General features: G+C 40.8%; 1 protein-coding gene across 4 annotated transcripts in view; it reads left to right on the top strand.

Moving 5' to 3' along the window:
* Nucleotides 1-26,173, top strand: part of LOC122815447 (protein FAM107B-like) — a 766,954-nt gene that overhangs the window by 88,504 nt on the left and 652,277 nt on the right. Inside the window, exon 1 of one of the 4 annotated variants that reach the window (XM_044087950.1) lies at nucleotides 16,900-17,142. The exons of 1 other annotated variant lie outside the window; for it this stretch is intronic. The gene's annotated coding sequence lies outside the window, so the exon portion shown is untranslated. Of the gene's footprint in view, nucleotides 1-16,899; nucleotides 17,292-17,637; nucleotides 17,658-26,173 lie in introns of those variants that run through there. 2 more of the 4 variants (XM_044087948.1, XM_044087946.1) reach the window with 2 other exon arrangements.

Here is a 26,173-nt window from a genome sequence, read left to right as displayed (position 1 = left end):
CTTGAGTCTAAATAAGAAAACTAAGGAGAAAACCTTTACCTGTCCTGTCCAGATTCAGAATCATGAACCTATTCAGAAAATGAGGTATTCTCCTTTATTTTTACCAGAAAGCAATAAGGAGGATCAAAAGCCTAAATTAAAACCTTGAGCTAGACCCCAGTACATTACTATGCCTAAGGAAATTTGAGGAGGAGCAGATACATATTTAGTGTTCTGTCCCATTTTGAAAATAAAAATGGGGTCAACAGTGCAGCAGGAGCTTCCGTGGTAACAGGCAGACCATTCTGACAAAACAGAAAAACCTTCCCTGTTCTCTCTCCTGGGACAAAGAGTGTCTCTCCCTTGCCCACTGAAGGGGACCCCATCAGCCACAGAGGACGTGGCTAACCCTTTGGTCCATAGTTGGCTATAGGTGCTACACCAGAGGGATTTGGGGTAAAAGAGTGATGTGAAGGACCAAAATTGGCCACAGCAGAGTCACCCACCTGCAGTTGAGGCAAATTGCTAGCCTGCTTTGGTGGCAAAGGCTGTCTGCTTAAATTTTAATTCTTGTGGTTGGAAGAAGGACCATCCTTAGGACTGAATGTTTCTTCCATGATCAAGCTGAAAATAGTGCATCTTTCCCAGGGAAAACAAGGAGTAGAAGCTGGTAAAAATGTAAAGTCTTTAAAAGTCACTTTTTTCACACACAAACACAGTAAAAACAAGTATTAATAATCAACAAAAATAATTGAATGGACGTTTTTCCCCTAAGTGGGACATATATGCCCAGCAAACAAATAGCACAAGCTGATCATCACTCTTCAAAAGTCTGACAGGACCATACTGTTCACTGGTAGTAAAGCTCTGAATGGCTTGGGGCCTAAATTTGTCTTTTAGTGGGTTCAGCTCAAGTTGCCAGACAGTTTGTGTGTGTGGAAAGTCCCCTGGAGTTTTAAAACATACATCTCAACCTCTTAGCTCAAGAAATTTAGTCAAAGCGTAAAATAATGGGGGACAGATTTTAAATATTGCTCTTGTAAACTTAGAATGTTGCTTGAATAACAGGATGTGTATTAAAAATGAGTGATGTACTTATGATAACGTTCCATCGGTGGTGTGCATTTTCATTCCTCCTCAACTAATGGGATTGGATGTGATCTTCCGATCTGACTTGGCCATTTTGTTATCTGATGGCCACCAACGAACTCTCAAACTCCTTCCCTACCCACAATGCACCATCCCTAACATCCCTCAGATCTTGTATGCAGCTTGACAGGAAGTCTATAACAGAAGTTCCATAACTGGAGTTCAATACAAAGGACACAGTGTCATGAAGTACTTCATTCCTCCAGAAGTCAGTTAAGAAAAATGGAGGGGAATGGTGAGTGGGGAGTTGAGGATGAATGAAAATGGACAATACAGATGGAATGTTATATTAAGTACATAACTTCTTTATCTGATGATGCCCATTTTATGCCTTCCTCAAATAATGGGACAGAGTCCCCAGCTACCTAAATTCCTGGGTGGACTCCAAGGAAGGATGTTCCTCAGTACAGTTGAGCCAAAGGCTGCTCTTCCCTTCAAGACCAAATCTAGTTTGAATGAGTGATAAATGTATGAGGATTTGACCAAGTTGCAGCTGCACATATATCATCTATAGAAGCTCTACACTGGAATACATTAGAAGTTTCCATATATCTGGTTGAATGAGCCTTTAATAGTTTTGGTAAGGGGATATTCAATTTGTTAGAGATAAATGAGATGCAATTTGTCAGCCATCTAGTTAGTTACCTTTGTAACTGACTTACCCAATTTATAATGAGCAAAGGAAGCAAATAATCTGTCTTTCTAATCTCTCTTGTTCTATTTAGGTAGAAACGTAATTTTCTATGAACATCCAGTAAGTGCAGCATATGTTCCCCTTTATTTGTATATTGTGGGAAAAATACTGGCAAGTTAATGGGCTGGTTAATGTTGGATTTTGACCCCACCTTTAGGAAGGAAGGAAACATTAGTAAGTAGTGTGCCCCTATCCTTATGAAAAATCAAATATGAGGGCTTGGAAGATAATGCTTTAAGTTCTGAAATTCTTCTAGCAGATGTAATTGCTACTAAAAAGACAGTTTTCCAGGTCAAAAATGTAACATCACATTCATCTGCAGGTTCAAAGGGAGAGTCTATTAAGGCTTGCAGTAATAAATTTAAATCCCATGAAGGTATGGGGTCTTTAAATAGGGGTAACAGCAAAAGAGTAACTTTCAAAAATGCTTTACCCAGGTTAGTGGAAACCAAGGAAGAATTTTGAAATCCAGATGAAAGTTGGAGATTGCTGCAAATTGAACTTTAATAGTTAATGAACTAGTACCCTCGTTACTCACTAAAAACTTTAGAACAGAATGAATCTATCTGATTCTGTTCTGCCCAATAAAAAAACACCTCCATTTATTCCTGTATAGCTTCCTAGTGGCAGGTTTATCGGATGATAAAAGTATGGAATGAACAGGGGAAGAAAGCATTGGTTGCCTGGCTATTAACTGAATTGGAGAAACCACGTTGTTAATTTGAGACTTGAGATATCCGTGTCAACCATGCCCGTCAGGTGAGACAGAAGGTCTGGAATTGGATCCAGAATCCAAGGTGGGTATTGTAGATAAGGCCAAAGGAAGAGGAACCAAATCTGCCAAGTCTAGTAAGATGCAATGAGGATGACTTTGCTCTTCAACCAAGCTGCTTTCTGAAGGAATTTGGGAATTAGGGGAGTTGGAGGATATGTGTACAGAAGACTGGAGGGCCATTCATGGAGCAGAGTATCCCTCGGTGATTCCCCTGGTGGGAGAATCGGGGCAAAGAAGCTCCTGCACTTGCTGTTTAGGGGAGATGCAAAAAGATCACAGCAAGGCTGGCCCCACCAACTGAAAATCATTTCCATCACCTTTTTGACAGACCACTTGTGAGGTGGTAAAAGGGACCTGCTCAGATTGTCTCCTATCACATTGGACTTCCTCAGCATATGCATTGCTATTAGAAAGCAGTTGGAAGATATCATCCATTGCCACACTCCGAGGGCTTTTCGACACCGGGGATAAGATCTGATTCTCCCTTGCCTGTTGTACTGATGTGTTGTCTGTCTGGATTGCATTGTCCCAAGAGGAAGAGAGTCCTGGAATGCCTGCAATACTAAGCGCACTCCTCTCATCTCCAGAACATTAATATGCAGGTTGGCCTCTACAGGGGACCAAGTGCCTTGGACTGTTTCCCCAGGAAGTACCCCCCCCCAATCTGGGAAGCATCCATGGTCACTATGGCCTTGGGCTGAGGAAGGATGAAAGGATGACCTTGTAACAGCTGTACTGACTGCATCCACTATGAAAGGCATTGTTTGCATACCTGGGTTGTTATCTTTACAGACATGGGCTGACAGAGCATTGACCATTGTGTTGCTAGCATCCACTGAGGAATTCTCATGTGGAATCTTGTTAAGGGGACTATAAAATTATTGCCACTGACATTGATCCCAGGGCTTGCAGAATCAGTCAGGATTAAATTATGGTACTGCAAATTATTTTCCTGACCTGTGCCCTTATTGTTTGCACTATTGATAGAGGAAAATAAACTATCATAGACACTCTGTTGAACACTGTTCCTATGAATTCTAATGTCTGGGTTGGTTGCAGATGAGACTTGCAATTTATGGTCATTTGAAGATGTGAACAGGTCTGTAACACTTGATCCGGAGCTGCTAATGGTTGATGCCTGGTCAGGGAGGTAATGAGTCAGTTAACTAAATATGGAAACACACAGAATCCTTGCAGTCTTAAGTGACTGGCAACCACTGCCATAAACTTGGTGAACACCCTGGGGGCTGTGGTGAGGCCAAAGGGCAGTGCTATGAACTGATACTGACTGGCTCCCAGCCAGATGTGTAAGTACCTTCTGGATCATCTTTTCATCTTTATGTGATAGTATGCATCCTGAAGATCTGTTGAGCACATCAGTCATCCTTGCCCAGAAAAGGCAGAATGGACTGAACCATGACCATCCGGAACTGTGTGTGTCAAACCAACTTGTTCAAAACACTGATATCCAAAACTGGTCCCCAGTCCCCTGTTTTCTTTGTCACTAAAAAGAATCTTGAGTAAGTTCCAGATCCTATCTAATCTGCTGGGACCTCTTGGATGACTTTTCATTTTTCTAGCAGCTTTTGAATTTCTAAGTACTGCTGCTTTCCTCTGACTGGGTAGAGCATTGGGAAGTTTCATGAGTAATGCAGGAGGTAGGAATAAGGGAATTATATAACCTCTGGAAATAATTCTCTGCACCCAACTTTTGTAATACTTAGCCATGGTCTCTGGTACATAAGCGACCCCCAACTGCCTCTAGAGGTAGACACTCTGACCTCCATTCAGGAGCACTGAAAGGGTCTGTCAGAAAAGGAATCTCTAGACCCACAGTTTTGCTGGCCTCCGCTGCCACAGGGACATTGTCTTCCATTATCGCTCCCCCTCTGCCTCTGGGGGAACTAACTCCATGCATGTCCTGGAAAGAACCCTGAGACTTTCTGAACCACATTTTCAACCTCCCCTTTGATTCCTGCAAAAGGTCCTTTTGAGGGGTAATAAAATACAAGCCCACTGCAGAGAGGGTCTTTCCATCTTTCTCACACTTGCAGAGTGTGTCCTTTACTGTGGGGCCAAACAAAAAAGTGCCATCAAAGGGAGCATTGACCAAACATGACTTGAAGGGCTCTGCAAAATCACACAGGAACATCCAGGCATGCCTCCTGATGGAAATACCTGAACCTGCATCCGTTGAGGTGCTTTCTGCAGTGTGCGAGGTAAACCTCATGGACAAAAGTGGATATAGCCTGTAAGGTAGCCAGCTGAGAGACTAACGAAGATTCAGCCAATCCAGTTCCAGAAAGAGATTTGGATAACTCTTTAATCAGATCTCTTTGTAGCCCAGTGAAATGTGCTAAAAAGTTCAGCGATTAAGTGCAAAGGTCACTGAAGCAGAAATACACTTCTCAAATCTGTCTGTCACCCTTGACTCACTATCAGGAGGATGGACAGTGGAACTCTGTTCAGCGAGTTCCTTTTCATAGCTACCGCCACAACCATGGCATTTACTGGGACCCCTTTACTCCAATATTTCCAGCCTACTGGTGGAGTCAGAATCCTGTATCGTGTCTTGGGAATTGGCTCAGTCCTATCATGTTCCTTCCAGTCACACTTGAAGATCAAATCAATAAGCTCATCTGCCAGCAGAGTAACCTAGGAGGTAGACAACTAGTGCCAAATGTTTCCAGAAATACTGATTCCTCAGGAGAAGGGTTTTGGGAAGACCAGCCACCCCTCTTGCTTTAGGATCTCAAGAATTTCTCCAAATGAGATGTCATCAGTAGTGATTTCCAGGACCCCTCCCCTTGATCGAAATTGGTATCCTCAGTGACAGACTCCTGAGGAGAGTCCGAGTACCTCCTTTTGCACTTTCTTTTCCTAGGCACTTCCTTGTTGGTGTGGTCTGGAGAAGTATTGGAAGAGATCAAAATACCCTGCTGGGTAGAATGGAAGCTTTGGTCTGGCTGTTCCTGTGGAGTAGAATGTTGAGGATCATGGTGCAACATCATTGTTAAAGAAAATACAAAGATCAATTCACGTAAGGTTCAGCAAGGCATTCTTTATTACTTGCAGCAAGGAGACAAAGCATGTAGGTACAAGGTTTGTCTGATTTTCAATAGCTCAGCCTGCTGTTTTTATACAGTTCTTTGCACGTACACAGCAGGTGCTTATCAGATAATTGCTGACTTACAAAAACATCTCTCAGAATTTAGCTTGACCACAGGGCTTGCCCTGTCAAACCCAGTTTCTGAGTAATGGTCCTGTAACTGTCTCTTCCTAACACAACATTTATCTGTTGCTAATGTGAGGACCCTATCTCAACATTCCACAGCAAGAACAACACACTTTTCGCCGTCAGCAGCTTTTACAGAGACCACCAGTATTTACACATTTTACATAGAATAAATGTATTAACTCTTAACCCTTTAAGTGCAGAATTGTACACTATACAATTTGTACATTTCTCTAATATTTCCCCCCTTTTAATACTTTATTCTTATTGTTTAATGAGTCTAAAACAAGTCCATTTCATCTCTTGACCATTTCCACCCAGGGCCTTGCAGTCAGAGAGTCATTTGGCTTAGGCTCAAGTAAACAATTCTTCCGCCTCCAATTTTAGTAGTTCTTCATATTCAGTACTTTGCTGGTACAAGGTTTTTGAGACTGAGGCATCTATAGTGCTTTTTACCAGTCCACGCATGCAGGGGACACAGCAGCATCCACAAAACATCAATATTGCTGCTCCAACACAAATGGCGATCAACAGATTCATCAGGACACTGCCCCATCCCCCAAACCATCTCTGGAAAAAGTCTGTTAAAGGATTTTGACCTGGCTTGGTCAAGGCAGATACTTGCTAAATCACTTCGAGATGGCTATCTATTCCGTGTTCATTGTCTGGGATAAATGAACAGCATTCCACTTGGATTAACGTGCAAGTATCTCCTTTCGCCACCAGGGTGAAATTGACAGCCATACGATTTTGAAGCACTACTGCTCTCATACGGTCAGTTCATCTGTCACCAATTCCAAGGCAGAAAAGGTTGCATTGCTCAATGTTTCAAGCAGCTTGGACAACTTTCTCGGTTCCCAAATAGATTTTACCGCTCCGTACTGAGGTATTATGCCGGCCCATGATATGACGTCATCACCGAGAGCCATGTGGGACAGTCCTTTATCACTGACGTGAGCCAGGTCATGGTGATATATCCATGATACATCGATTCGGCCTACTGGATTGGCAGTTTTTTAAACTTTTCGAACATTTCGAATTTTCCCTTGAGGCAAAGTTAACGTGTGCCGTATAGCTGAAACTAGGTAGCCCAAAAAGCAACTTTCAGACCACTTTCTTGGTAGCCATTTATATGCCTTTCTTCTGCACACAAAATAACAATCTTCCACTTTAATGGTGATGTTGATAAACTCGAAGCAAGCCCAAAGTCCTGCTGTCCTCGGAACATTTTCCAATAGACAGTTTCCATTTCCTGGACAAAGTTAGCTATAGAGTTTTTAACAAGTTTTCTTATAGATGAGAAATTTGCCACACAACCCGAATTGTCTGCAGTGCAGTTATAGACCACTGTTTTGTTACAATAGCTCCACCCTACCCTAGTTTTATCAAGTTTCTGAAAACCACACATTTCCGTTTTGACGGAGGGACAGCTGTAAGGCAACTGCATTTGCAGACGTAATATTAGCCGTGTTGCTCAACAGGCTTGTCCATGTCTCGGTAACATTTAGTGGAGACGCCACTAAAGGTAATCCTCCATGTGCAGTTGGTATAGCTGCACAGATCCAACAATTAGAAACATTAAGGGTATCTGAATATGCGTACTTGATAGCCTGATATGTGTTGAAAGCAGGATGCCATGCTGCACGCTTGCTAAGTTCAGTAAAGGTAGCGGAAAAGAGAAATGGCCATAGCAGAAAAACAATGACCACAATAGCAAGTCAATGAGATTACCACACAATATTTTTGTGGAAAGGGTTGTCGTTCCAGTGTTCTGTTTTCTTTGGTTTTCCCAAAAGGATGGAATTCAACTTTCTTTGGTGCAATCATGTCGCTTAATCTGGGTATTTTTGTGTTATTCTCTACCCTATAGGACCTTAGCACCAATGATTGCTTCACTAGGTTTGAGATGGATCAGTTCCTATTGATCTGACCCCCCTTTGTAGCCAGACTTTTGTGCTTAGGGTCCCGATGGAGAGGTAAGATCTTTACCCAATTTGAATTTCTTCACTAACTTGCAGTGTGTCAGATGGATCCACAAAGCTCGCTCTGCAATCTTGACTGCAGTTGGTGTCGAAAGAAGCACCTGGTAGGGTTCTTCCCACTTCGGTGATGCCCAGTTCTTCTTCTTCATGATTTTGGTCCACACCCAATCTCCTGGAGTCACTGTTACTTCCGGTGTCCTAGTCTGCTCTGAACCTGAAACAGAATTAGACTGCAACAGATGTTTAGAATTTAACAGTTTCTTCATATATTCAGCTAATGTAAGATCAGCTTCCTGGTCTGAAGGCATGAGAGGTTTCCATTGGGGTGTACAATACGCCCTCCCATACAGTTTCCCATATGGGGTCAGCCCTTTTGCTGAGGGAACTGTTCTCATGTTCAACAGTACCAGGGGTAAACAGTACAGCCAGGTTTTTCCAGTTTCAGCCATTAGTTTCCTCAGTTTACTTTTAAGTATACCATTATGTCTTTCGACCAACCCTGCAGACTGAGGATGATAAGCACAATGATTTTTTAGAGAAATACCAAAAAATTTACTTAGCCGTTGTATAGTTTGGTTTACAAAGTGTGTTCTGTTGCCACTTATATTCTCTCCGGAATGCCAAACCTAGGAACAATTTCTTTCACAAGAACCTTTGCTACTGTAGCTGCATCCAGGTTCCTGGTTGGAAAAGCTTCCACCCACCTCGAGAACATATCTATAATGACAAGGCAGTACTTATTTTCACATTTATTTAACTCTATAAAATCCATGAAAATGGTGTAAAACTGGTATGGAGGTGTGGGGAAACTCCCTTGACTGGACCGTACTGCTCCTTGTGCATGATATTGGTTACAAATCTGACATGCTAAACAAAATTTTTTAGAGTAGTTTGAAAATCCATATGCAGTGAACACCTGGTTCACTATCTGTACCATTCCCCCTGTTGAGACATGGCACTGCCCATGGCTCAATAATGCTGCATAATGAAAAAGATTAGCAGGTAATATTGGTTTCCCTTCTTTTGAGATGTACAAACCGTCTCTGAAGATGGCCCCCTGCTTTAACCAACGCCTTTTTTCTACCGTTGTGGTCAATGATTGCATGTCCAAATTTAGACTTTGAGGGTTCTAAATCTTCTACAAGGTGTAAACAAGCTTCTGTGGCTGCTTGCTTTGCAGCAGCATCAGCTCTTGCATTACCTTTTGAAATAACATCCTGCTGTTTTGTGTGAGCTGTACATTTGCAGATAGCTAAACACTGAGGTAATTGAATGGAGTTTAAAAGATCTAATATAAGCTGTGCATGATTTATGGGTTTACCAGTTGATGTAATCATACCTCAGTTTTTCCATTGCTGTGCAAACACATGCACTGTGGAAAAAGCATATTGACTGTCAGTAAAAACATTTGCATGCTTACCTTTAGCTAAAGTACATGCACGAGTGAGTGCAATCAATTCTACCGCCTGTGCAGAATGTCATGGTAAGGGTTTTGCCTTGATAACCTTTGTGTCTGATACTACAGCATAGCCCACTAGGTTCTGTCCTGCTGGATTCTTTTTGCATGAACCATCTACATAATATGTCAGATCAGCATCTGTTAAAGGTATGTCTGTGAGGCCTTTCCTAGGTAATGTTGTCTGCTCGATCTCCTGCAGGCAGTGATGTGGAGTACCATCTACAGGGGTAGGGAGCAGAGTTGATGGATTCAGGGTTGTGCATCGTTCGATTGTCCTATGAGGCTGGCTCAGCAAAACAGTCATACAGAAGAGATGTCTAGGCGGGGAAAGGTATGCTACCTTTTCTTGTAACAAAATAATTGCTACTGCATGAGGGACCCTTAGGGTAAGTGGGTGAAACAAAACCACTGAGGCCGAAGCCTGCACTGCCATAGCAGCTGCAACAACCGCTTGAACACAATGGGAAAAGGACCGTGCCACCGGATCTAACTGTGATGAATAATAAGCAATGGGACACTGCTTATCCCCATGTTGTTGCATCAGGACTGATGTCATATAGCTGTGTTCTACAGTTTGAAAAAAGCGCTTGTTATAATTTGGTAACCCCAAGAGAAAAGAAGACGCTATTAACTGTTTTAAATTACAAAAGGCTAAATCCGCCTCCGGTGTCCAAATCACCAGGTCCTGTGCTGCCATAGGCTTTTTGTATATGAGGTCAGACAAGGGTGCCACTTCCAAAGCATAGTTTGGAATCCAACTTCGACAGAAGTTAGTCGTACCCAAAAAGGACATAATTTCCTTTTTCGTAATGGGTTTTGGAGCCTGCAAAATAGCTATTTTTCTGTCCTCATCCAAGGTTCTACTTCCATCAAATATTATATAGCCCAAATATCGGACCTGCTTTTTCCAAAGCTGCAATTTTCCTTGTTTACCTTGTGTCCCTCAGCAGCTAAACATAGTAGCAATGCTAGCGTGTCTTCTAGGCAAACTTGTAAAGTGGGAGCTGCTAATAAGATATCATCAACATAAAGCAGGATTTGACTATTTTTCGGTGGGCTAAATCTTGCTAAGTTACTTGACATCTCTTGTGAGAATATCGTGGGGCTCTCACAATAACCCTGTGGTAGTCGAGTGTGTGTGTATCTCTTACCCTGATACGTAAATGCAAACCAGAATCTACTGTCTGGATGTATCGGAATTGAGAAAAATGCATTACTAATATCTACTACAGAAAAATATTTCTGATGGGGTTTTAACACATTTAAGTGTGTGTGTGGATCAGGTACCGTAAGTGCCCTAGGTATTACTGCCTCATTTACAGCCTGCAGGTCTTGAACCATGCGCCACTCTCCATTTGCTTTCTTAACTGGGAACAAAGGTGTGTTACATGGTGAATCAGGAGATTCAATTAACACACCACCTTTGAGGAGTGCAGCTATAATGGGCTTTATCCCTGCCTCTGCATCTTTTCTCAATGGGTATTGACATTTTTGAGGTCTAAATGTTGATTTTGGAGTAATCACCACTTGTCCTGCTGTGTGAATAAGGCCTACATCTGATTTTCCTGTGAACCACAGTTTGTCTGGGATACCTTTCAGAGCATTCTCTTCCTCCTTTAACAGGAGTATTTGTCAAATATTTTTGCGAAAATGCAGGTGTACTGCTGGCTTAGTTTGAGTTACCCAGTTCAATTTTTGTACCTGCACTCCCTGCTCTGAAAGTTCCTCCCTGGTCTGTTTTTCCCATCTGGTAATCTTCCTTTCCAACTCTACCCATTTTGTGTTTCTGTCTTTAGTGAGGCTTACATGTGGTAGGAGGTCAGATTTGTAAAGTGCTGTTATTTCTTTAGGCAGAGAAAAGCTGGCTATGCTATTTCCCATTGTGTCCCAGTATAGGTTACATAACACTAGCCTTGCCGTGGGATATTTAAACAGCTTATCTCTGTAGTCTTCATCTGGCCCTTGTGTGTCACAAAAATACAGGGTGCAGTGCAGTAATGGCTGCTTCTTAATATCTAATGAGGGAAATTTAATAATGGCCAAATCCATTAATTCCTTGGTTACAGTCCCTGGGCCATTAGTAATCAGGTCCTAACTGTACCAGTAAAACATCTCACCTCTTGGCTGCACTACACAGGTATCATGCACTTTATAGATGTCAGTCTGTCATTGCACTTGCATCCCTTGCATAGTCGGAACCACCGCTATGCCAAATAACTGCATCAAATCTTTGCCTAAGATATTTATCGGGCATTTTGCAGACACTACAATTTTACTTCGCTGTGTCAACCCTGTTACAGGATCTGTGATCATAATTTTGTGTGAGAGAGGCTCCTGGTATAGCTGCCCATTTGCAGCCTTAACAAATATGTAATCTGAAGACCGTGTACACTCCTGTAATTCGGAGGGATGTATTAGGGTCCGTGAAGCCCCAGAATCACACAAAAATCTAACCTCTCTCCCTTCCACCAAAAGGGTGACTTCTGGCTTGATATCTGCTGAAAAGAGTTCCAAGCACAGAAGTGCCAAGTCCAATACCTCATCACTTTCATTTTCATTGTCATCCCCTCCACCATCCTGTGCTTCCTCTACTTTTACTTCTACATTACCATTTATCCTGCTTTGTATGGTAACCCTTCCCTGTACTTCCCAACTATCATATAGTCAGTTATCACCTTTTTGTTCATCCGTCCTTGTCCTATTATTTCTTTTGCAATCCCTTGCCATGTGCCCTTTTTTCCCTGCATTTAAAACATTCGCCCCTCTTTTTACATCCCTCAAAATCTTCTGACTGTTGGTCAGACTGCCTGCCTTCCCTGTTTTTGCCCTTTTTTCCTGGATATACCACATATACCTCAGCCCCGTCTTCTAATGAAAACACCTGCATTTTCTTTTTCTTTTTGCTATTAAAGTGCCTCTCAGCATGCCTTGCATACTCAAGCAGTGGTTGTAATCTGCTTGTATGATGATTACCATGTGTTTTGTAAGAAAACTACTTATAGGAGCACTGCTCCCCTTCAGAAAGGCATTTTTTAACTGTTGTTCATAGGGGGAGTCTGCTGCTTGATTATCAGGGATTTGCATCCCACAATGATTATTAAAGCACTCTATGAGCCTAGCAAATAGCGGTCTACTGACTCACCTTCTTGCTGGACACACTGATTAATACAGGTCCAGTCTGCCCGTGGTCGCCACTTTTCAGAAATTTGGTTTGTAAGCCCTGTCACCTGGGCATCTAATCCTACGCTGTTATGTGGAAGGGGTCATCGCTGAGCATCATGAGGGCTCCAATCACCACAGACCATGTGCCAGTCTGGACCTATAATTTTTCTTACCACTTTCTCTATCTCTTCTCCATTTAGGTTATAGCTTAGCCTCATACCTTGCAGGCCCTCTGAAAATTTTGGAAAGTTGACCCTAGGGTGAGGAATACCCTCAGTGGCCTTCCGAATATCTTCGGGACTCCAGGGTCTATATACTAATAAAGTAGGGTCTTGGTTATCCTGACCTGCTCTGGGATTAGGTACCTCAATAAGAGGACAGAGTTCTTCTTCCCCACTAGTCGTGGCCTGGGTTTCACTAAACAATCGCCAGACTTTGAGATTTTTATCATCATCATCTGTGTTTTTTGTTTTGGACCTAGTCCCTATTGGACCCCTAACTTTTACTAGCTTTATTTTTACACAGTCCTCACCTCCTGTAAATACAGGACATAAAGGAGGCACTCTGTGTTGATTACTTGCCCCGTATGCTGGTGGGGGAGGGGGGAGATGAAGCTAGTACTAGGTGGTTATCCTCTTTATCTAAAAACATTGTTTTAGAGTTTTTTTCTTTCTGATCTCTTCGATTTGCTTCCTCCAGCCATCTGTGTGCCTGGGGAATTCCTAATTGTCGCTGTTTTTTAACTTGCCCCATGAAGTCTGATTTTAATTGCTTTATCAATTTGAGAAGTGAAGATTTATCTAATTTTCCATCAAAATCATACTTAGTTACCTATTTTGAAAAATATCCAACATTATCTGTGCGCTGTACCTGCATATATTTACCATCTTCTGTTAATGGTGGGTCTTTTGATGTTTTTGTACCACAGTTATAATTACCCATTTGCTCACTATGTAGTTACCTTTAGTAATTGTATCTATTACCTTCAATTTTTACGTGTACCATGGATTTTGTTATAGTCACTTCAGAATGACTGTCTAACCTCCTACCATTCTGTTCACCTAGTCTATAACAGAACTGCAGTTTTTCTCTGTCTCATGACAAATACTACAGTGTTGTTGCATGTGTTCTGGTCCCAAATAATAGACACAGAGAGTGGGCATCCAACAAAGGCAACTTGTGCCCACATATCACATTTTTAAACCTGATGGACTGTTCTCAGCCATCTCCATAGTTAAAAGAGAAGAGTTAAAGTAAACTTTTTTTTTGTGGTAGACAGGGAATATAAAAAGAAGAATACCAGCAATGGTATTTAAGAACTACAAAAAAGAACTTGTAGAAAAAAATGGAAAATACCAACAATGGTAATTACAGAATTTACATAGTGTGTAAAGAAGGCAAAGGGAAGGAGCTAAGTACACCACAATGGTAAAAAAATTTTACAACCAAAATACAAGAAAAATAATGGCAAAAACGCCTTAAGACGAAAGATGAAAGAAATAGTCATTTATAGAAAATTTTAAGCTGGTGATATGAAAAACAACCTCCCACTAAAGGTCCGAGGGCTGAAGGTGACCATGTCTAAAAGCTAAAGTGGCAAACAGTACAAATTCATGTGAAATAGAGTATCTCTATGACACTGTTCAAAAGGAGCCTGGACGACTGGATGGGACACCGTAACTTTTTACAGGGGTTAGTGTCCTCAACCCTCCTGGACATGGGCAGTCATCACTAAATGCAATCTTGGGTATTGACTAGCATTTTCATGGTATTACATTGGGATGAAATGGCTAGGCTTAAAATGACCTCTGGGTCGATAGCCTAGTAATCTATTATGATCCTATGAGATCAGGGGGGGGTTAGGGGTGGTGCATTGTAGGTAGGGAGGGAGCTTGAGAGTTCATTGGGTGGCCACAAGCTACTAAAATGGCCAAGTCCGATCCAATCCCATTAGATGAGGAAAGTATGGAAATGGGCAACATCAGATCATGTATTTTCTGAAGGATATGAAATCTGAAACGCAAATGTATGTCATTATTTAGTGACTTCAATCCTCAGTGTTTGCCAGAAAACCACAAATTTTATAAGGAACAGACCAAAAATCTGAAGCAAAAATTTGGACAGTGAAGCTGGTCCGCTGTTACATCCTTGGCAGGATAGGCTACTACAGCAGTGATCGAGATATTGAACATTTATCGTTTCTGTTATTGAGTGTAAATGTCATCTAGCACCCCCCCCCCCAAATCACCAATTTTAGAACTGAGCAAAATTTTGAGCCAAGATTAAGGGGGAGTTGAGAGGCATGCACTGCTGAACTCTTCATTTCTGAAGTTTGAGTGTGCAACAATCCTCTAAAACAAAACAGCCAGATACAGGCAGCACTATTAAACAGGCTTACCTGAAACGATTTGCTCTACTATATGATCTTATTTTATACTTGATTTTCTTAATTTAATTATCTAGCTATAGGTTCATAGGTAGGTAATAGGCTAACGGCCCAAGGGCCTACGTAAGCCTAGCCAGCAAGGTTCCATAGCTTACGCCACCCAAGAAAGTTATTTTCCTGCGCCACTGTCCAGCAGAGACACAGAAGTGATCCCGGGGTGTATTTCCTATTTCCCATCCACTCATCAAGATTTTTCTTGGAGTGCTAATGAAGAACTTTGCTTGACATAGATGGGTAGCTTGTTCCAGAATATAGGAAGTCTCTGGGACAGGAATCTATCCCTCCAGCATGTCCTGTTTATTGTGGTGACAAGGTTTAGGTCCCTAGAGAGTGTAGCTTGGAGGGATTGGGATTTCTTTAGGTATAGCATGTCCAATAGCTCTGGGTTTGACATAGCTTTATATGTTAGGCAGAGATCACCTTGGAGTAGGCGATAAGCTACGGAGTAAAGCTGGAGTTTTTTGAGGCGGTCAGTCTAGGGCATTTGTTTGAGGCCAGTAATCCTCTTTGTGAGGTACTTCTGTGGCCTTTCCAGCTGCTGCAGATGTATTGTGAGGTACATTCCAAATGGGGCGTTGTATTCTATAATGGGTCATTGTGTTGACATACATCCTGTTTTTGTTAATAAGATGGTATAATACTAACCCAGTCTCATGTCTCTCAAGTGTACCTCATTACGAGGAACGTACCTCATTTGGGGTCTTAAAAAGTTCATGTTTCTCAAAGTTCCTCAATGTACCACATTGAAAGACTCTGCCACACATTTAGTGTTAGGAATTTTTTTAAGTGAAGTCCATGGTAAATAGAAATTAATCATATTAATTCATTAAAAGATCTTCCTTATAAGCAAAACCAGCATATTTTAACCATCCTATGGCCTTCCTAGTTGAAGTTGTTAGTAAGCCATTAGTATGTGTTCCACATTTTGCCCATTTGTTCCAGATTGAGGGCTAGTGTTCCTCATTTTGGAGATGGAGGTCTTTACAAAATCATATATGCCATAGAGCTGTATAAAAATTTTACACTTTATGCATTTAATCTTTGACAATTTGTATGAAAACTTTGGATGTTGATGGGCGGCAGTGGTGCAGCGGTTAATGCTGTCGCCTCACAGCAAGAGGTTCTCTGGTTCGATTCTCGGCTAGAGTGCCTTCTGTGTGTAGTTTGCATGGGTTTCCTCTGGGTACTCCAGTTTCCTCCCACATTCCAAAGACATGTATCTGGAGTATTTCACCCCGGGCCACCACTGAAAACAAGATCTGTGGAACCTAGTCGGACTTTCCCGGTCAACAAATGTAAAATAAATAAATAAATACATATATAATGTAATATTTCTTGTATACTTCTTGGATTTGTAAATGGGGCTTTTCTCCTCGGGCGTCCACTGAAAATTTTTTTTTGACCCAGTGGGCTTTCCCGGTCAACAAATGTCAATCAATCAATAAATACTTATGAACTTTTTTTTTTTGAAAGGGAGGGTAGGCAACAATTTTTAATGTTGAATTTATACCACATGGTGCACATATTTAAAATCTACACCGAACCTACTGTATCAAATAAAGGCGGTGAGAGGCGTCTCGTTTCAGTACAAGTTAAGCAAAAGCGAAAGATCTGTGTGTTTTGAAAGAACTTTCTCTTGGACCAAACATAAACCGCTGAATCATTTCTAGAGCTCCTTGTAAATCTAGAAATAAAAACACAAAGAAAACGTGAATTGAAGGAGAAAAACTGTTAGTCTGTATAAATAAAATATGGAAACAAAGCGAGAGGTTTGAGAATCAGTTTCTCTTCTAATGTCCCTTAACGAACAGAATAGAAAAACCGGGTACAGTTTCATTGCCATTTACTATTGTGTACAGTTAAACACTAGCGGGAAAAAATACAAGCGGCTACACTTTTGTGTTACCGAATCATGGCTCCCCTCCCTACGTCTCCGGGCCGCCCAGGATGCCTAATTTACATTGATAACAAGCTGGGCTGTGTCTGGTTAGAAAGACAGCAGCAGCACAAGCCAAGTCGAAATCCTGACAGCTCGGTCAGATTAAAGAAAGTCTGTCAGAGGTGGATGGAGAAGCGCGCGGCTACAGTAGGACGGTTACCACGTTAATGAAAACAAAATCTCCACCCTGCCGGTTGGCAGGAAAACCGAATACGCAGCAGATTACAAAGGAGGACTGTGAACACACTTCTTGAGGAGAAAACCTGAACGAAAAGTATTTGGGATTTAGTTACACGTGTTCCTCCAGACAAGCCAACGCCAGGTTTGTGTATTTCACTTGTTAAGGAAAATATTTTCCTAGCGCATGACGGTGGCTGCATCTCGGAAACTCCCTAAGACTACTTTTGGAAGGCAAAATAAGAGAACTGTTCTTATTCAGTTCCTTGGACCAACCACTTGTTAATTAAAGAGGTAATCGCGTTTTACATTATTTGCATTTTATTGAGCAATTTCAGTTCAATGTGAGTACCATACTAAGGGAGGTAATTCAGCTTTGTTAACTGAACTAGGTAATTGAGACGTGAGAAGGTGGGTGACTAAATCATATCAAGCATTTGTATTTTGCTAGCATGATGTAGGGACTGCTTGAGAGAAATTTGTGAGACAGGACAGACTCCTGATGAACTGTTTCCGTTAAATCTGCTCGGTAAACGGCGGTCTGTTAACAATAGTCCTGCTGGCTGCCTTCGAAGATTGGACTCTCATGGTAAATTCCATTGTGGAATTCAGAAGGCAATTCGTAGATGACCGATGCCTTTTTCCCCACTGAGGTTGAAGGTAATAGCATGCAGCTCCTCGGTCAGGACATAAAACGAAACACAAATGAAACTGAGGTTTAATTGCTTACTTGATTCACATTGCAAGTGACAGGGTTTTCTGTCTTTGTATATAAAAAAAACACGCCTCGGCTAAACAAGTGATGGTGATCATTTTAGTGTACTTTCAGCCTAGATGTAGGGGAAAGAACTAAGGTAAATTCTGTGTGCACGCTGGTGGGATGACAGGCAGAATGCCATTCCACTGTTATTGGATAAATAGACTGCTTTGTAGAAAATCGTTTGATATTACAACAGTTTCATATTGTAGCGACTTGCATCCATCCTTCCATCATTGCAGATATATAGAATTTTAACCTTTTTTCTCTCCTATAGTAATGAAAATGCTATTTTATTACTGCTTATTGGAGATGACCTGCCAAAAATTAGATTGTGCGTGCACTTTTTATCTTTCTGTAAGTAAACCTCATGTGAAAGTCATGTCTGTTAATCCAGTGATTTAGGATAAACTTAATTGAGAGGGGGAACCAGAACTTGGTTGTGTGACCCAGTCACCTACAGGGCGGAACTACATTTTAGCTGTCCCTTAGTGACAGTAGCAGTTCCTCTAAGGTAATGTTGAGTTGATATTTGACATTGATGGTGACTTTGTGGAAAGCTAAGGCTTTATTCTGGCATTTTTGCAGTGCTCAGCTGAAGTACATATTTTCCTCAACATTTCTCAAACTATGGCCTAAAGTCAGGAGCCCAGGGGGAATTCATGTAATTCATATTAATGGCTGCAAACAGATCTTTGGGAAGTATGCTTAGAGATGGGCTACTCACTCCCAAGATAAAGCTTTTTTTTTTCCTGGTTGTAGGATAGCATCAGTTAAAAGTGGTTAACCATTTTTGGAGGCATGTGTACATTTATTATACCAACTCCGAGATTGCACTACCTTGTAGGAAAAGACATATTTCTATCCAGGTAGCTACTGCTGCAGCAAACTGCAGGCCAGTAACTGTTTCAGGTTTTTGGTTGTCTATCTTTTAAATTCATTTATTTGACCTTTTGGTAATGTCTCTGTTGTATGGGTTTAGTTCAAATGAGCATTTGCTCATCTGAAGGGGGACCCCACAGTGGACGCATGGTGGTCAAAGTTTAGGCTGCAGTCAACTTGTGTTCCCAAGTCTCTCACTACTGAGTTATTAGTTAGGGTATTGTTATTTCTATGATAGTCTGCAGAGATATTTTTTTTTTACCGAAGAGGAGGATGATGCTTTTTTGCTTTGAGTTCATGGCTTTAGCACCAATCATTGGTTTGTGTAAATCCCCCCTGTAGTATATTGACATTGTTTGGGGATTCAGTGATTGCACCTAATTTGCAGTTGTCAGCAAACTTAAATCATAGCCCCTCTGTTTTGGCCTGAACATTTGAGAAGTATATTTCAAACAGTAGGGGGCCGAGCAGTGACCGCTGTGGAAACCCGCAGGTGACAGGTCTGCTGGTTGAGGAAATGTCTCCAACTTTGACTGTGTGTGATCTGTCAGTGAGCCAGTTAGCAACCCACCTGACAACATAAGGATTGATATTCAACTGGGAGAGTTTATCTATGATGCCCGAATGTGGAGTTGTGTCAAAGGCCTTGGCTAAGTTAAGGTAGGCTGTATACACAGATTTGCCTTCATATGTGGCTCTGGTGACGTTTTCAAAGAAGTCCACCAGGTTTACTAGGTATGACTTGCCTTTGAGAAAACCAAACTGCATCGGATCAAGGGTTTGGAGCCCCTATATCCTTATTTAGAAGGTTCATGATGATTTGTTCCATGGCCTGACAGATAAGGCTGACTAAGCTTATGGGTCTGTAGTTTCAAGTGTCTGTTGCTGTACCCCCTTTATGAAGGGGATAATGGTTGCTGCTTCCCATTCCGTAGGGACAAAACCAGTACTTGGGCTGTGGTCAAAGAGAGTACCTAATGGAGTTGATAACTCCTATTTTAGACCATTTAAAATGCAGCCTGGGATGCTATCCGGCCTCATAGAGGCTGTGTTTTTGCCCTTTGAGAGAGCATTAATGACATGCTCTTTGGAGATGCAAGGTGAGGGAGATGTAATGGGAGTGCTTTGTTGAATGTTTGGAGGGGACGGGGGTGAAATTTTCACCAAACCTGTCCGCTAATAGGTTAGGTATTTTCACAGGATCAGTGTGTGTGATGCTATCCACAGCTAGTTTAGCATATGTCTGGGTTCTACCTTTTAGGTTACGGATATAACTGAAGAATGCCTTATGGTTATCCCAAGCTATGGTTGCTAATTTTTTTTTAGAAGTTGCCCTTAGAGAATTTTACAAGTTGTCTTATTTGTTTGTTCAAGCAGAGGAAGGTGTTCTTTCAGTGCTGGGACCTCTCTTTTTTTATTAGACAGCAACGTCTTCCTCTTGTTGTATAACTTATTGATGTTAGATGTCCACCAGGGAAGCTTGTTTTTTCTTTAGGATCTTGTATTGATTAATACATTTGTATAAGTGCTTGTCCAGGGCATCTATGTATACCTTAATATAGTTTGTCAGTGCGATCTGTGGGAGCAGGAGGTTGGAAATTATTATGCCACCCCTTAGGAGGGTATAATTGGCTTTAGTGAAATCTTTTAGCCTGATTTCACCAAAGAGGGGTTCAAATGTTACATCTACTTCACGTGTGACTGATGTGTGATCATATTTAACCAGTGAGGGTCCTATACTTGTGGTGGTGGTGCAGCGGTCACCCATGTTGGTGAGGACCAGGTCAAGAATGTTTGAGCCCCTTGTGGGATTCCACACAATTTCTTCCAGGGCATTAGTGTTAACAAAAGTCCAAGAACCTTTTTGTGAGCATGTTGGTACTTGTATAAGTTTCCCAGTTAGTAGAGCGTTACTTAAAATTGCCCATGTCTAGAGTGTTTGGCTGTAATTTGATTGACTTAAGTAGGTTCAAACACAGTGAATATCTTGGTTTATTGAAGGGGGCCTATAGCTAACGATGACTTGAAGGGGGGGGGGTCTTACCCACAGTTAGTTGAACTTGGAGTAACTCCATGGAGTTTTCCTGTCTGACTAGTCTGTCTTAAAGTGTGGAAGGCATTGTAGTCTTTCAAGGCCAGGTTACTGTCTGCAGTCCTGAACCAAGTTTGTGACTTTACAGACAGTAAACATCATCCAGGGAGAGGAATGCTTCCAGAGAGTGCAGTTTCTAATTTAAACTCCTAGCGTTTAGCAGCATAATCTTTAATTTATTTGTGAGTGATATTTTTACATTGGAAATTTTGTTCTTGAGACCTTGCCTAAAAAGGCACTATGGGGGAAGCAAGTCCTTTAGCTAGTAACCAAAAGCATAGAGGTGACTGGTGAAGACTATCTCTGGCAAGGCAGCATGGTGTATCAACCATGTCATCCCAGGCTGACATGAACTGGATCCCCTTAGAATGACACCAGAAACTAATCCAGTTGTTGAAGTCAATACATTTTTGTTTATATTGTGGCATCATCCTAGGTGAGGGTGCTGCTCAAGGCTAGGGACATACCTGCCTGGGGCACACATTCATAGAGCTCAATCATGTTTTCCTTGATATAGTCCAGCGAGGTGTGTCTCAAGTCATTCACAACAACATGAGCTATGACGGAGTCATAATGATGCTTGTTGAGAGACTTGAGTGTACGTGTGCTGTGACCCTGCCATCCGATAGACAGCTGATTTGTAACCTTCTCTTTGCTCAGCCTGATGTCTTGCAATGGAGTCACCTATAACTAAAAATTCGTTTTAGATGTGCTTTCCCTTAGGGCCTTATTTGGTGAGACACTGGTTCTTGTGTTTTTATGTGTATTGAGTGCTGTATTAGGTGTAACATGTTTGTGTTTGGAAGGTCTCTGGTGTTTAGGTAGGTTTCTGGTGAGTACCTCCACGTATGATGGTTTATGTGTTGAGTGCATGGTTTTGCGTAGGAGGTGTAGTATGTGAGCTGACAACTTGTTCAGTGTTACTGTTCTGTGTGCGACAGAGCAAGGATTCCAGATTCTTAGTGTAGATGCATTTCTCAAATTGTACTTGGATGATTTAGGAGTAGAGGTTTGTCAGTGTACATGAGGCAGTTGTTACACTGCCTCAGGATACCCATGTCAATCAGGATGGTTGGAGAAATGAAGGGAAACTGACCATCCATAATGCTAGGTTAAAGCCTGTTTTCACAATGGGGAGATAATGTGTTTGTGTAGAGATGTATAAAACTATATGTATTTTTTTCCCAATTAATTGGGTAAGTGAACTGGTGTAATGACCACTTTTTTCAGTCACAATGTGACTGAAAAAAGTGGTCAGTCACAATGTGAGCCAAGCAAACATAGTGAACAAACTTGCCAGAAAACAGTAATTGTTATAAAAATACAACAAATATCAGACTATAAGCATCACAGATGTATATTTGGTATAAAATATAGCAGTTTTGTATGGTATGAATACAGTTTATTAACGTTAGGAGTAAGGCATTGACTCACTGGGGATGTTTTAACTTCTGTAGAATCAAATGTAAAAAGAGGTTTTGCAAAGTGTACATAGTCAAGTAAATTATGCACACAGTTGAGACACATTGAACATAGCTGACAATGTTTAGCTTTTTCAATATGATTAATCCTGAGTTGAACAACCTGCACCTGGTCTGTGCCTTTGAAATAAAAAAAAAATGGTTGTATGCAACTGCAATAAACAAGAGTAAGATGAATAGATTCCCAGAGTTTAATTCTGGGCAGTAGATAAACAAATGGAATAAGTAGCATACTTTGAAATTAAGATTAAATTATACTAAATTTTATGGGTCCCTATCTTGCAAGTAAAAAATTGCATCAGTATGCCAAAATGCTCAGAAGTACCATTTTTCAGTTGTGTGTGTGGCAGTACTAGCAACAAGGTTAGGGTAAGTTGCACGTGCCTTGTTTAGTGTTGGGGTCAAGAACTGGGGTAGGGGATGGGGCTAATGTAGGGTGTGTATGTGTTCCTTGTTTAGTGGAAGATTCAGGTTAGGGTTAGCACATATGAGTTAAGATACTGCGGGGATGTGTAGCAGTCCATAACTCCAGTCAAGATCCTTAGCCTATCCCTGACCCTATCATTAAACAAGGCACACAAATCTTATACTAGATCTGTACCTACCACTATTCCTAATATTAATACTATACAAATGTGTCTCCAAGGTTTTTTAGTTTTCAGATATCTGCATTTGGATTAGAGAGGTATTCAGTGTATAACTTTTGGTAAGTAAGTGTGGAAGATTGTCCGCCACTTGTATTTTATATTAAAATAAGTAAAGTAAGCAAACCCGTGTGTGTGTGTCTATTTAAACTTTACTGTACATTTGACGTGCCAATGTTACATGTGTTGTCGGAATAGTGTAGTTACAGATGATTTACTATTGTATCATCTGAATATCTGGTATCTCTGAAGCAACTATGTATTTACTTTGTGAGATTTTGCTTTTAATTTTTATCTCGTTTTTGATGTGCCTAATGTTTGTATGTATACCTTGGAATACAAATTGTGCTGCATCTTCACACTGGGCTCCTGAAATTCTCTCTTTGCACCAACTGGCTATTCTAGCTGTTTTCTACACCAGCTTAGGATAACCATATTTTAGATGTGGTCCTAACAAATAAATTGGGCGTTATCTCAGACTTGACTGTCACTGGATAACTCAGATTATGGATCTGTTATCTTTGCAAGTTCTACTTTTATCATAAATTTAACCAGAATTAAAATTTATAATTATACAAAGGAGAATTTGCAGGATCCTAGACCTCAATAGAACGGTACTTTTGCTGGTAATGAAGATACATACCTTGTGATTTGGCTACGTTAAAAGCTTTTCTTTTTTTAGTTTTCAGAAAATGGTATTAAAATTGGCAAAAGTTTAAATCTACCAGGCTTTCTGATAAGTGTTGCCTGGCTTAGAATTCAAAAAGAGAGACAAGTATCATATATATGTACGTGTGTGTGTGTGTGTATATATATATATATATATATATATATATATATATATATATATACATACAAATATAGTTTTCTACACCAGTTTAACATAATTTGAGCAACATAAATAAGCAACTGAGGGACCAAATCCATGTTGGTGAATGCCAAGTATAAGTTTGTTTTCAGTACAGAGTGATAATATGAAGAATTATCGTGTTACTACTCTGTCTGTAATGCAGACGAGCTTATAAACAAAGGGGATGTGCCCAGATATAGGGATGTCATTGTCCCCTTTTATTCCACCCTCGTTAGGCCAGTCATTGAATGTATTGCTTCCTTTGGCATGTATCTGTTCAGACACATGCAACAACTGGAACACCCACCGAGATACCTTACTAAAAGGATACACAGCCCTAACATGTCTTACATGGACTGACTGAAAGATGTGTCTGTATACACTGTATTCTATGGATTGCTAAGAGGTGTCTTGTGTGTGGCATACAAGACATCCTCCATCCCATTACGGTTGTATTTACTGCACATCCGCAAGTAAATGGCAGCAGACATAATCACTCTAGGGATCTAAGCCTCTTCTGCAACATCAACAGAATGGTTTGGAGGAACAGGTATGGTTTGAAGAGGATAACACTGCTATGGAACAGACTCCCCATGCACATAAAATAAAAGTTCATCCTTGTCCATTTTCAAGCACAACTTTTATATCTATAGATAGGAAAAGAAAAATTTGCCACAGGACTGCCCCCCTGTACTAATAGACAGAGGCAGCTTCTACATACTTTCTTATGCATGGGTTCCCTCAAATTGTCTATGGTATGGTCCCAGTCGTTCTCTTTAGAGGTAGTATATAATTATTAGCCATGGTATGGATAAGGCCAGTCTATAACCAAATAAGGTTATTTTGAGCACAAAAAGGGAAATTTGCTAGGTTTAAAATGGCCCACAAGGGCAGCTAGCCTAGTACTTACTATAAACTTATTATAGCTATATTAGTTCCATACTACAGACAGTGTGGTAATATGAAGAAAGATTACAGGTATGTTAGTTCCCCATTAGAATTGTTTAGCTCGGTTGTCCCTACTTGTATCATGGTAAACTGGTAACATCTCCAGTTAAGATGGCTAATGGCTAATACTTTTCATGAATGTTTTAGTATCTGGTGCAAATTTTTGACTTTCAAGAATTTCAGTTTAAATTTTGTTCTCTTTGCCTTTTCCTTTAATATCAATGGTGCTGAAAAGTACTAGTAATAGTTAAGACCCCAAATTCTTTGGGCTGGCCGAGATAATCAAAATTTTCAAATTAGCTGTATGCATCTCCTTTTTTGGAATCTACTTCTCGGAAGTAAACACCAGTACCAAAAATTTTGCAGATGACTACAACCTAGGAGCAGTCATTGAATCTCCAAGTGACTTATCCATCCTGCAGGAGGGTTTGTCCCAAATTAATTATTGGTGCCAAAATCTTAGATTAGTCGGATGGCATCAGGAATACCCAGTTTAGTGATCTAAACCTTCTGCAATATCAACAGAACAGTTTGTTGGGATGGGTATATCGCAGAGGATACCGCTGCTGTGGCACAGACTCTCCATCCATGTAAACAAAGTGCAACTTGGATCAATGGATGGGCAATAGAAAATTTACTCCAGGACTGCTCTTGTACACTTAATGGACAGAGGTTGTACCCAAGTGCTTATTTCCATGCATGGGTCCCCTCATATTATCTTTGGTATGATCCCAGTTATTCTCACTAGGGGTAATTTATAATTATGGACCTTAGGATGTGTTAGGGCTGTCTAACACCAAATAGGATATGTTAATTTAAGCACCAAAAGGGAAGTTAGCTAGGCTTAAAATGGCCAACAAATGCAGCTTGCCCATTGCTTACCTGGGGAAATGTTTGGCAAATCTGTTTTTTCTTATAGAAAAGCTTTGTTGCAGACGACTGTAAGGAGTCTGCAGTGGTGCCTATTTTCAAGGGTAGAAGGGAAGCAATATCTACAGACTTATCATTTTTACTCTTGTAAGTGAGAAAATGTTTTGAATGCTGTTAGCTTGGGTTTCTTCTAAACTGTTTCAAATGCATTTTATCAACATACATTAACCACTGATTTTTTTATAGGATATTCTACCTTAAACTGCCTGATAGATATTTATGAGATGGTAGGAAAGGCTTGAGATCTAGGTTTAACTACTTTGGTGATTTGCTTGGATTTGGGGAAGGGCTCTTAAATAGCTTTTTATCGCACAATATATCTAGGTTTTGAGGTGATTCCAGTGAGTAATGCTGTTGGGTAAACCTACTTGGGGTGAAATATTATTTCTGTAGTACTGCAGGACATCTGTGCTAGGTCCTGTCTTATGCAGTTGCAGCCTTTCCTTGTTTTTCAGATGACTGCATAGCTAAATATGTGGATGATTGTAATGAATTGAATAGCAGTCTGTCTTCTTGTTTGCATTTGGGATTAGATTTTATTTGCAGCAAGAGTATTAACGTGTTTGGGAACTCACCAGATTATCTGAATGGT

The sequence above is a fragment of the Protopterus annectens genome, chromosome 11.part0, assembly GCF_019279795.1.
Source record: "Protopterus annectens isolate FY-2018-M chromosome 11.part0, PAN1.0, whole genome shotgun sequence".
In the NCBI taxonomy this organism is placed as follows: domain Eukaryota; kingdom Metazoa; phylum Chordata; order Ceratodontiformes; family Protopteridae; genus Protopterus; species Protopterus annectens.
The sequence above is the reverse complement of the archived record's forward strand: the minus strand, read 5'-3'. Positions and strand labels throughout refer to the sequence as shown.